We start from the raw sequence: 10,548 nt of genomic DNA, 5'->3' as shown, positions 1-10,548 counted from the left end.
AAAAGCACGCCAAAGTGCAAGTAGATAAATAGGTACCGCTCCGGCGGGAAGGTAAATGGCGTTTCCGTGCGCTGCTCTGGTTCGCCAGAAGCGGCTTTGTCATGCTGGCCACATGACCCGGAAGCTGTATGCTGGATCCCTCGGCCAGTAAAGCGAGATGAGTGCTGCAACCCCAGAGTCAGTCACGACTGGGCCTAATGGTCAGGGGTCCCTTAACCTTTACCTTTATGAGCTGCCCTGAGTTATCACTGAAAGGACAGATCCTGAAGCTGAGGCTCTAATACTTTGCCCACCTCATGAGAAGAGAAGACCCCCTGGAAAAGACCCTGGTGTTGGGAAAGATTGAGGGCACAAGGCAGGGCCGGCCCTACGGCCAGGCTGGGTGGTGCAGGGCACCATGGCGCCGGCCCGCCGGGGGGGGGCGCAGCTGCGGCTGCCCACCCACCCACCGGCTGCTCCGCCGCGCAGCAGTGCCCTCAGCAGCTGCACCGCACACTGAGCCCGCCTGCCTGTTGTGCAGCAGCGCCCTTGGCAGCCGCACCGCGCCCGCCCACCCGCCCGCCGTGCTGGGAAACGGGGCGGGGGGGACGCCGGAGGGATCCGTCGCACCACGGCGCCAGAGGTGCTTAAGATGGCCCTAGCACAAGGAGAAGGGGATGACAGAGGATGAGATGCTTGGACAGTGTTCTCGAAGCTACTAAGATGAGTTTGACCAAACTGTGGAAGGCAGTGGAAGACAGGAGTGCCTGGCGTGCTCTGGTCTATGGGGTCACGAAGAGTCGGACATGACTAAATGACTAAACAACAACAACAACAACAACAACTTGAGCTGCTAGTGTCACAGCCTTTGTCCCCAGATGTCGTCGGGCTACAACTCCCATCATCGCTGACCACTGCTCCTGCTAGCTAGGGATGATGGGAGTTGTAGTCCAACGCATCTGGGGACCTAAGGGTGACAAAGGACGAGCTAAAGGTCTTTGGAGGACTCTGCTGCTCTTCTTCAACTTTAAGGGTGCAGGGAAGGGTTGGGGGGTCTGTGACCCTCCAAATATTGATGGAGTCAGACACGACTAAACAACAACGTCTTGTAACCTAAGCTTGCACCCTCTGTGCTTTCTGTTCTAACACTTTCTGAGCTCTCCGTGTTCTTGGAGAAGGGGGAATGCTGTCCAGAGACTGTTAACTCTCTCTCTTCTAGTGTAGTTTCTGCTAACTGTTCCCTATCCAGTATTTCCCAGCTTCTGCCTTCTGAACTATGCCCCTCTGCAAGCCACTGTTCCAAATCTATACTGCCCTAACCATTATCCCTAACCTGGGGTTGACTGGCTTCCTTTTCTCACGCAGTTTTGAGCTGATTCGTCTATGGCAGGAAAGGGGTTTCCACCCCAAGTCAACTGCATCATGTAACATTTGATGGGCATTTGCCAAAGGAGTTTGGTTGTGCCCATAGTGATAGACATAGGCTTGGGTGTACATCACTTCAAATCTCCATTCAGCCTCTTTTTATCATATGTGGTGGTCTTGTAGTAAGGTTAAAGCTTACTGGGAAATGATATATAATGAATTGAAAAGGATGTTTAAAATAACTTCTACAAAGAAAAAACCAGAAGCTTTTCTTTTAGGAATTACAGCCACTGAACTACCTAAATCGTATACAGTCGTACCTCGGGTTACGACCACCTCGGTTTGCGAACAGTTTGGGTTACGAACTGCGCAAACCGTGAAGTGTTTTCGTCGCGCGTGCGTGCGCAGAAGCAGCGCGCGCGCAATCGCGCAATCTGCGCATGCGCAAAATGGCAGCGCCCATCGTGTTCGGGTTACGAACTATTCGGGTTACGAACTGCGATCCAGAACGGATCGCGTTCATAACCCGAGGTATTACTGTATTTATTTATTTATTTATGCTACTACTGCAGCAAGAATGTTATTTACCCAAAAATAGAAAGAGAGAGGAGTCCTAGTAAAGGAAGAATGGATACAAAAACTTATGGAATATGCAGAAATGGCGAAACTTACTGGAAGAATAAGAAATCAAGACAACAAACTTTTAATAAAAGAATGGAAATGGTTTATTGAATATTTACAGATAAATTGTAAACAGATAAAAACATTAACAGGATTAGTGTAATAACCTATGGTTTCGTAAGAGTATATATTTATAGTAGCAAGTTAAATGAATTTGGATATGCAGAAGATAGTAAAAAATAAATATAAGGAACCGCAGAAAGAAAGGGAAGGTCAAATTTTGAAATGATAAATGGATTGTAAAACTAATGAAATGTATAAATTTGAAAAGTATAAATTATTTTAAACTATTTCTTAAAACTCCATTCAGCCATGAAGCTCATTAGACACCCACCCAAAGCCAAACTCTCACACACAAACACACTGAGTTTGTTGCTGATTTCCACCTCACCTGCATGCACTGCATGCCATCCTTTCTTGGAGGAAGAGCAGAATGCAAATGGGGTTCAGGAATAAAATGTAGTAAACACACACACACACACTGCCCCATGAGCCTATGTTTGGGGAAATTTTCTGGCCATTTCTTCACCATCATTTTTTTAGACAAGCCAGTAGCTTCCCAGAGGCTGCAGAAAAGATGGTTCTGATTAATTGACTTATACCCCACTTTCTTTCTTTCTCAAGGCACCTATCGAAAATGCCAGTACCGTAAAAGGATATGGTTGGTGGGTTCAGGTTTGTTTTAAGTACTGGAATGTACGTTCCTCTGGCAGCTGAAATAACTAGATTCTCCAAAGACGTCCAGTGAAGATTCTATAACTGAAAGTAATTGAATAAGGTACCTAATGGCAAGTGGGAGTGGGGATGTGAACCGCACAGCATGCTGGACCCTTTCAGACAATTGCACTGATTCTACCACTTGGAAAAGAAAATGGTTGCAAAGTGTTATTCTACTCCCCTGATTGTGCCCATGGTATCGTCAAGATGAAATATGGTGTTCAGTGCAATACCATTTCTACCGTGTTTCTCCTAAAATAGGACAGGCCTTAAAAATAAGCCATGGCAGGCTTTTCATGAGTAGAATAAATATAAGACATACCCCGAAAATAAGCCATACCGGGTAGTGTTGGGAGCAGGTCTGGATGGCACTTCCGTTACGGTAGAAAGAGGAAAAGGACGATGCCTGTCGGTGCAGCGCGAAGCCCCGACCCAGCAGGACCCAGAGAGAGGTGAAGCCCTGGGACCCGGCAAGAGCCTCAACGCGCGCCATGCGAAGCCCCAGCAGGAGCTTTGGCGCGTGCTGTGCGAAGCCTCAGGACCCGGGAGGACCTGGCAGCAGGCTCAGCGGGCGGCGCGCAAAGCCGCAGGACCTGGCAGGAGCCGGCAGCAGCTTCAGCTGCGCCGCATCGCATGAAGCCCCAGGACCCGGCAGCGGGCGGCGCACGAAGCCACAGGACCCGGCAGCAGCCTCAGCCGGCTGCGTGAAGCCCGGGACCCAGCGGCGGGCGGCGCGCGAAGCCGCAGGAGCCGGCAGGAGCTTCAGCCGCGCCGCGTCGCATCGCGCGAAGCCGCAGCAGCTGGCAGCAGCCTCAGCCGGCTGTGTGAAGCCCGGGACCCGCGCAAAGCCCTGGGACCCGGCAGCAGGCTCAGCGGGTGGCGCAAGAAAGCCCTGTACCATACTTAATAATGCTGTACCCTACTTAGGTAATAAAAAAATAAGACATCCCCTGAAAATAAGCCGTGGTGTGTTTTTTTGGAGGAAAAATTAATATAAGATGTGTCTTATTTTAGGAGAAACGCGGTATGATAACAGTGTTGTCCTGAAGGTCAATGTACAGTGGTACCTTGGTTCTCAAACTTAATCCATTCCGGAAGTCTTTTCCAAAAACCAAAAACCAAAGCGCCCTTTCCCATAGAAAGTAATGCAAAATGGATTAATCCGTTCCAGACTTTTAAAAACAACCCCTAAAACAGCAATTTAACATGACTTTTACTATCTAACAAGACCATTAGAAAACGTTCGCACACCGGAACACTTACTTCCGGGTTCCCCCTGTTTGGGTTCCAAGTTGTTTGAGTACCAAGGCGTTTGAGAACCGAGGTACCACTGTATATGATAAGGCAGGCTTCCTCAACCTCGGCCCTCCAGATGTTTTGAGACTACAATTCCCATCATCCCTGACCACTGGTCCAGCTAGCTAGGGATCATGGGAGTTGTAGTCCAAAAACATCTGGAGGGCCGAGGTTGAGGAAACCTGTGATAAGGCATCACCCCCCCTCCCCTCAAAATGGGGTCTATTTGTTTTAAGGGACAGCTGCTTTTTCCTCTTGGCAATGCAAATGGCAGCCACGGGGGTCTAGATTGGGACCACTGTGAGGGCCCGAGGGTTAAAACCCTTCTACCCATGCTAGGATCTCAAATTGAATCAGGGCCCCAGCGCCTACAATTTGGTGACTTTCCCACTCTCTCCACATCCAGCACTGCTGTCGTGGAGGAAGGGGTGGGGCTGAGAAGGAGAGTCCCCGTGGGCCAAGTGGAATGGTCTTGAGGGCCACATGTAGTCCATGACCTAAGGCTTCCCCATCCCCGTCTGAGGTCGATGGGCTTGCATCTAGAGCAGGCATCCCCAAACTGCGCCCCCCCCCAGATGTTTTGGCCTACAACTCCCATGCTCCCCAGCTAACAGGACCAGTGGTCGGGGAAGATGGGAATTGTAGTCCAAAACATCTGGAGGGCCGAAGTTTGGGGGTGCCTGATCTAGAGCAGTGTTTTCCAAACTTGGGTCTCCAGCTGTTTGGGGGACTACAGCTCCCATCATCCCTAGCTAGCAGGACCAGTGGTCAGGGACGATGGGAATTGTAGTCCAAAAAAACAGCTGGAGAGCCAAGTTTGAGAAACCCTGCTCTTGAGCCTTTGGAGGGGTTGCATTCAGAAAGTCCAAGCCTTGAAAGGTTTATGTATGACTTAGCTAGCAGACATGGCTCTCATTTGAGCTTATTGGAGCCATTCCTTTGTTTTTCTGCCCCCCCCCCCACCTTAATGGGGCCAGATTGCCTTCATAAACTGTAATAAGCACAGTAGTATGCATTTATCTGTAAAGAGGTGAGCAGTAACATGAAATTGCTCTGTTAGCCGGCATCACAGACTCCTGACTTTTCAGATGCTGTTCTAAACAGTTTGCTGCTTTTCCATAAAATGCTCTGCAGTGACTAGTTTCCATGTCTGCCTGGATGCAAAAAGCACAGAGCTTCTCTCTAAGGATTCCTCGGGAAGCAGAAGAGGAGATCAAGCAGAGGTCACATGAATAACTGTTTATAGATGGTTAACTAGAGCGACAGGAGATGTTAGTGAGAACCCTTCCAAAAAAAATGTATAGCGATTTCAGAAGTTGAATTTTGCTTGCTAGGAAATTTAATCCGGCCTCAATTGCATCTCGAGGCTGATCTTTTAGTACAGAATTGTTGACGTCCATGTCAGAATTTGAAATGCTCTGTGGTGCTCTGCAGAGATCCTCCCCTGGTTGTCCCCACCAGGCATATCACAGAATTGTAGAGTTGATTTCACTGCCCATACAGAGAGCACCTGAAAGGCCCCCCCCCTTATTAGCCCAATACACTCATATACTTTTCAATAACCTAATATATTCTGCTCAGGAGAATACCTGAAAGTTGCTGGAAGTCTCTGCGTGCACTAAAGACTTTTTGTTGTTGTTGTTGACTTATTTTTAGGAACACTATATTTTTTTTTGTTGACTTATTTTTAGGAACACTATTTTTCACCACTATTTGTAGTATTCTCAAAAACAGTGTCACGTTGTAAGCATCATGGTTCCAAGGGCAGACCACTGGCGAGGACCTTTTAAAATGGGAAATGATATATAATGAATTGAAAAAGATGTTTCAGATAACTTTTGTTTCAAAAAAAACCAGAAGATTTTTTAGTAATTAGTAATTGTAGGTACCAATATTCTGAAGGAGCAGAAAAGACTTTTTATGTATGCGACAACAGCCGCACGGATGTTACTAGCCCAGAGATGGAAATAATTTAAAGTCCCTACCATAGAAGAAGGGACCCAGGTGGCGCTGTGGTTAAACCACTGAGCCTAGGGCTTGCTGATCAGAAGGTCGGCGGTTCGAATCCCTGTGACGGGGTGAGCTCCCATTGCTCGATCCCAGCTCCTGCCAACATAGCAGTTCGAAAGCACGTCAAAATGCAAGTAGATAAATAGGAACCGCTACAGCGGGAAAGTAAACGGCGTTTCCATGAGCTGCTCTGGTTTGCCAGAAGCAGATATATATATATATATATACCCTGTTTCTCATATTTTAAGACATACCCATAAAATAAGACATAGCAGGATTTTTAAGCATTCAAGGAATATAAGCCATACCCTGAAAATAAGACATAGTGATAGGCGCAGCAGCAATGCTGGCCGCAGCAGGAGGAGGAGGAAAAAAATAAGACATCCCTTGAAAATAAGCCATAGTGTGTTTTTTTGAGGAAAAAATAAATATAAGACATGTCTTATAATATGAGAAACACGGTATATATATTATCTTTATTGAATTGCACTTTAAAAATACATTCACAATCACATCAAAAACAAATACAAAAAACAAAAAACAAACATGAAAAAACAAAAAAACAAAAAGAATTCACACAAAATCACACATTTACACACACACACACACACACACAAAATCGTCGTAAACGGGGTTCCGGTTTCCGCCTGCAGGAATGGCGGACCTGTTTTCCATCTCTCTGACCTTTGTAAGGAATTTGGCGGTTGCTAGGGGAGTAAATGGCAACCCCCTACCCTCTCCGGGGGTTACGGAGAGGGGCCGCTGGCCCGCGATGCCCCCAGACCCACTCCGACTGTTTTTGGAGTGGGGGGAGCTTGGGCTGAGCACTTACGAGGGCCAGGACTCCCGGACGCTAATCTGCATGGCGGGGATTTCCATGGTTAAAGAAGATAATTAGGCTTAAATCTATGGACATACTTCAGAAGGAGGGGAAGAAGCGCTGTTTACTGCTGAGAAATTTATGCTGCTGAAAGGAGAGGAGTCAAAGATTGTACTGCATCTGGAAGAAGGATTGATGGGGACGGAGCGATAAGGGGAGTGAGTTTTTATTTTTATTTTCCTTCATATTGTTGCCTCGTACCTTCCCGGACGCGATGTCCTGGCTTGTTTGGAGTGAAAGAGAAGCAAAAGACTGTGTGAGTTGAACTTTATAACTGTTGTTACTGAGCATATTTTTTTAAAGATGTGGAGTTGCCGATGAGAAAAGCCTCCCCCTAGTCGGGCGGAAGGAGTTCTGGACGCGCTCGGAGGATTTATGAGTTGTGACGCACTTTAAATTGGAGCAGCGACCTGAAGCTAAGTTCAGCTATAGGGCAAGGAGATCCATTAATTTACCAAGAGTTTATGGTTTGATGTTTGGGTCTCCTGCCTGAAAAAGCTGTAAATTCTATAATGATCGTGAATCTTCATGGCTATGAGAGAAAGCGAAAGTGATTTGAGCTTTTTGAGATGGCGCTGCTTCGGGCTGCTTCGACGCAACAAGGAGCTCCATTAAGAAGATTTATGGGGAGGCTGGACTGATTAACTCACACAGGAGAAAGAACATCTGTGAAACTTTGTTTGATATTTATCTCAGCGGCTGGGAAACAATCGGATGAAAGTGGAAAACATCTATGTGACTGTAAGGGGAAGATCTGGATTATTATGAACTTGGAGGACGATTTGAACTTTAGAAAAAAGACGGCAGTGGACAGTTGCGAGGAATTCCCAATTTCTTGAAGCATGGGAACCCAAATAAAAAATTCTTTAGATGATTTGGCATAACATTCGGTTTGATTGATATATATTTGTGTATAATTTGAAATATTGAATGTGATATAATTGGTTTTAATTGGAAAATTAATAAAAATATTTAAAAAACAAAACAAAATCGTCGTAAACATAATCATGAATTAATTCATAATGTACATAAAAAAACTAAACATAACCTTAAATTAGATCCTTAAGAGAAAAATAGAAATTCGTAATAAACTCTTACATTCATTCTTTCATACCCATTAGATCTTCTACCCTCTACCCCCCCTTTCTTACTTCCAGTCTTTCCTGTATATTGAGTTATTTCATTCTTGATTAATGCATGCTTATTTCTAATTCCTCTTTTTCTTTAATTTCTTCACCCTTCATAAATCTGCCACAAGATTCGCTTTCTCTACCTTATTTTTTAGATATATCTCAAAGGACTCCCAATTTTTCCCTACTTTCTCTTTCCCTATTCCTTTGGAGATTCCGTATTTTATAGCCAAATTTTTATACCCCGTTAATTTCATTTGCCAATCTTCTATCATCGGAATTTTTTTGCTTTTCCAATTTTGCGCAATTAGGATTCTAGCGGCCACTGTTGCATATAATAACACACATCTGTCTTTTTCATTGATTTCTTCATTTAACATACTTAAGAGAAAAATTTCGGGTTCTTTTCTAAATGATATTCTAACTATCTTTTTTAACTCTCTATAAATTCCATCCCAAAAAGTTCTCTTTTTTTTGCACCTCCACCAAATGTGCATAAACGTTCCAACTTGCCAGAAGCAGCTTTGTCATGCTGGCCACATGACCTGGAAGCTATACGCCGGCTCCCTCGGCCAATAATGCGAGATGAGCGCGCAACCCCAGAGTTGGTCAGGATTAGGGGCCCCGAAGCTGAAGCTTCATTAGTTTCTTAGTAGATCCACCCCAGGGTGTGGCTCCTCCCATCTATGGACCTGTAGGTCCTGAGCCTACCAGCTACAGCTGTGATGGAGGACCCAGGTCTTGGAAGGGTGAACTTTCTTGTGATGCACACATAACAAAACCCTGACCCACACTTCCATATGGAGGTCGGCTAACATGGGGGTGCCTGGGCTGTAGTGGGAGGTCAAGGTGGTATGTAATTGTAATAATAAATACTAAATAAAATCAAAATGAGGGGGAAGCAACTGTAGGAGGGAGAAATTATTGTACCATTTTTAAATTTGATTTTAAGAAGTATAAACATACAACAACAAAACAATTTCGAATCCAAATATCGAGATTATTCTGAATCTCCTTACTTCCCCCCCATCCCTTCCATGGGTCCTGATGATCTTTTTTACAACCGCATATTTATCCAAAAATTTTATCCTTCTAAATTATTCATACTTTCCATTACTTTACAAGTGTGGTTAAAATCCTGCTAATGTTTTAACCTGGGCTCGTAAATGAATTATAAACTTTCCTCATGCCTCATTAAAGTTCTTGTCATCTTGATTTCTGAGCTTCCCAGTTTATTTTGCCATTTCGCCATAGTCCATCAACTTGGTTTGCCATTCTTCTCTGGTTCAGGCTAAGTTTATTCCTTCCATCTCTGGGCTAATAGCATCCGTGTAGTCACATAAAGGTAAAGGTAAAGGGACCCCTGACCATTAGGTCCAGTCGTGACCGACTCTGGGGTTCCGCGCTCATCTTGCATTATTGGCCGAGGGAGCCGGCGTATAGCTTCCAGGTCATGTGGCCAGCATGACAAAGCCACTTCTGGCAAACCAGAGCAGCACATGGAAACGCCGTTTACCTTCCTGCTGTAGTGGTTCCTATTTATCTACTTGCATTTTGACGTGCTTTCGAACTGCTAGGTTGGCAGGAGCTGGGACCAAGCAACGGGAGCTCACCCCGTCACAGGGATTCGAACCGCCGACCTTCTGATCAGCAAGCCCTAGGCTCAGTGGTTTAACCCACAGCGCCACCTGGTTTATTCCTTCCATCTCTGGGCTAATAGCATCCGTGCAGTCACATAAGAAGGAGAAATTCTGGTCATGGAAGCTGGGGCTGGGAGGACGGGAGGGGAGGGGAGAGGAGAGGGGCTTAACCTCCCCCCCTCCCCGCCCACCACTTTCCCAGGGCAGCTCTGTCTGTATGTCTGCAAGAATAAACACTCCAGGTGTGTGTGAAAGTAGCTGAAGAGAAGGGGCATTAGAGGGGAGGGAGGAGGGTTAAGCACCCTGTTTCCTCTTCCCCTCTGGGACTTTCCTGGTTCTGATCATGTTCCAAAGCTGCTTTTCCCTAATGGAAGCATCTGTCCGGGGTTTCGTTACATGCATTTGCACATCACGTCTATCCCGACTTTCGGAGTCTGAACAACAAATCCCGAAACGTTTTTGTTTAAACAAGAATACGGGATAAACACAGAGGTTATGGCGAGGAAAATGTACGAGCTCCTAACAGATAGTTTATCTGGCTGCAAGCAACGCATCGCTACGGCAGCTCTCAGATTGCAGCTCACAATTTCGAGCACTCCCTTTGTCGTCCTCCAATGCGGGTTCATTAAAACAGAAAACGAAAAAAGCACTCAGAAGGGTTCTCTCCTTGTTCCCGGCAGAAACAGGATAAGGCTGTTCATTACAAATTTACTTGGGAATAAATCCCACTGACTTTAATGGAACATATTCCTGGGTAAACATACTTAGGAGCAGGCTATAAAGCTGGAATTAAGGGACAAGTATAGATTACACACTGTGTGTGTAACACAGCCCCAGAATTTAATTTAAT

Source organism: Zootoca vivipara, chromosome 5, assembly GCF_963506605.1.
Source record: "Zootoca vivipara chromosome 5, rZooViv1.1, whole genome shotgun sequence".
Taxonomy (NCBI): domain Eukaryota; kingdom Metazoa; phylum Chordata; class Lepidosauria; order Squamata; family Lacertidae; genus Zootoca; species Zootoca vivipara.
The sequence above is the reverse complement of the archived record's forward strand: the minus strand, read 5'-3'. Positions refer to the sequence as shown.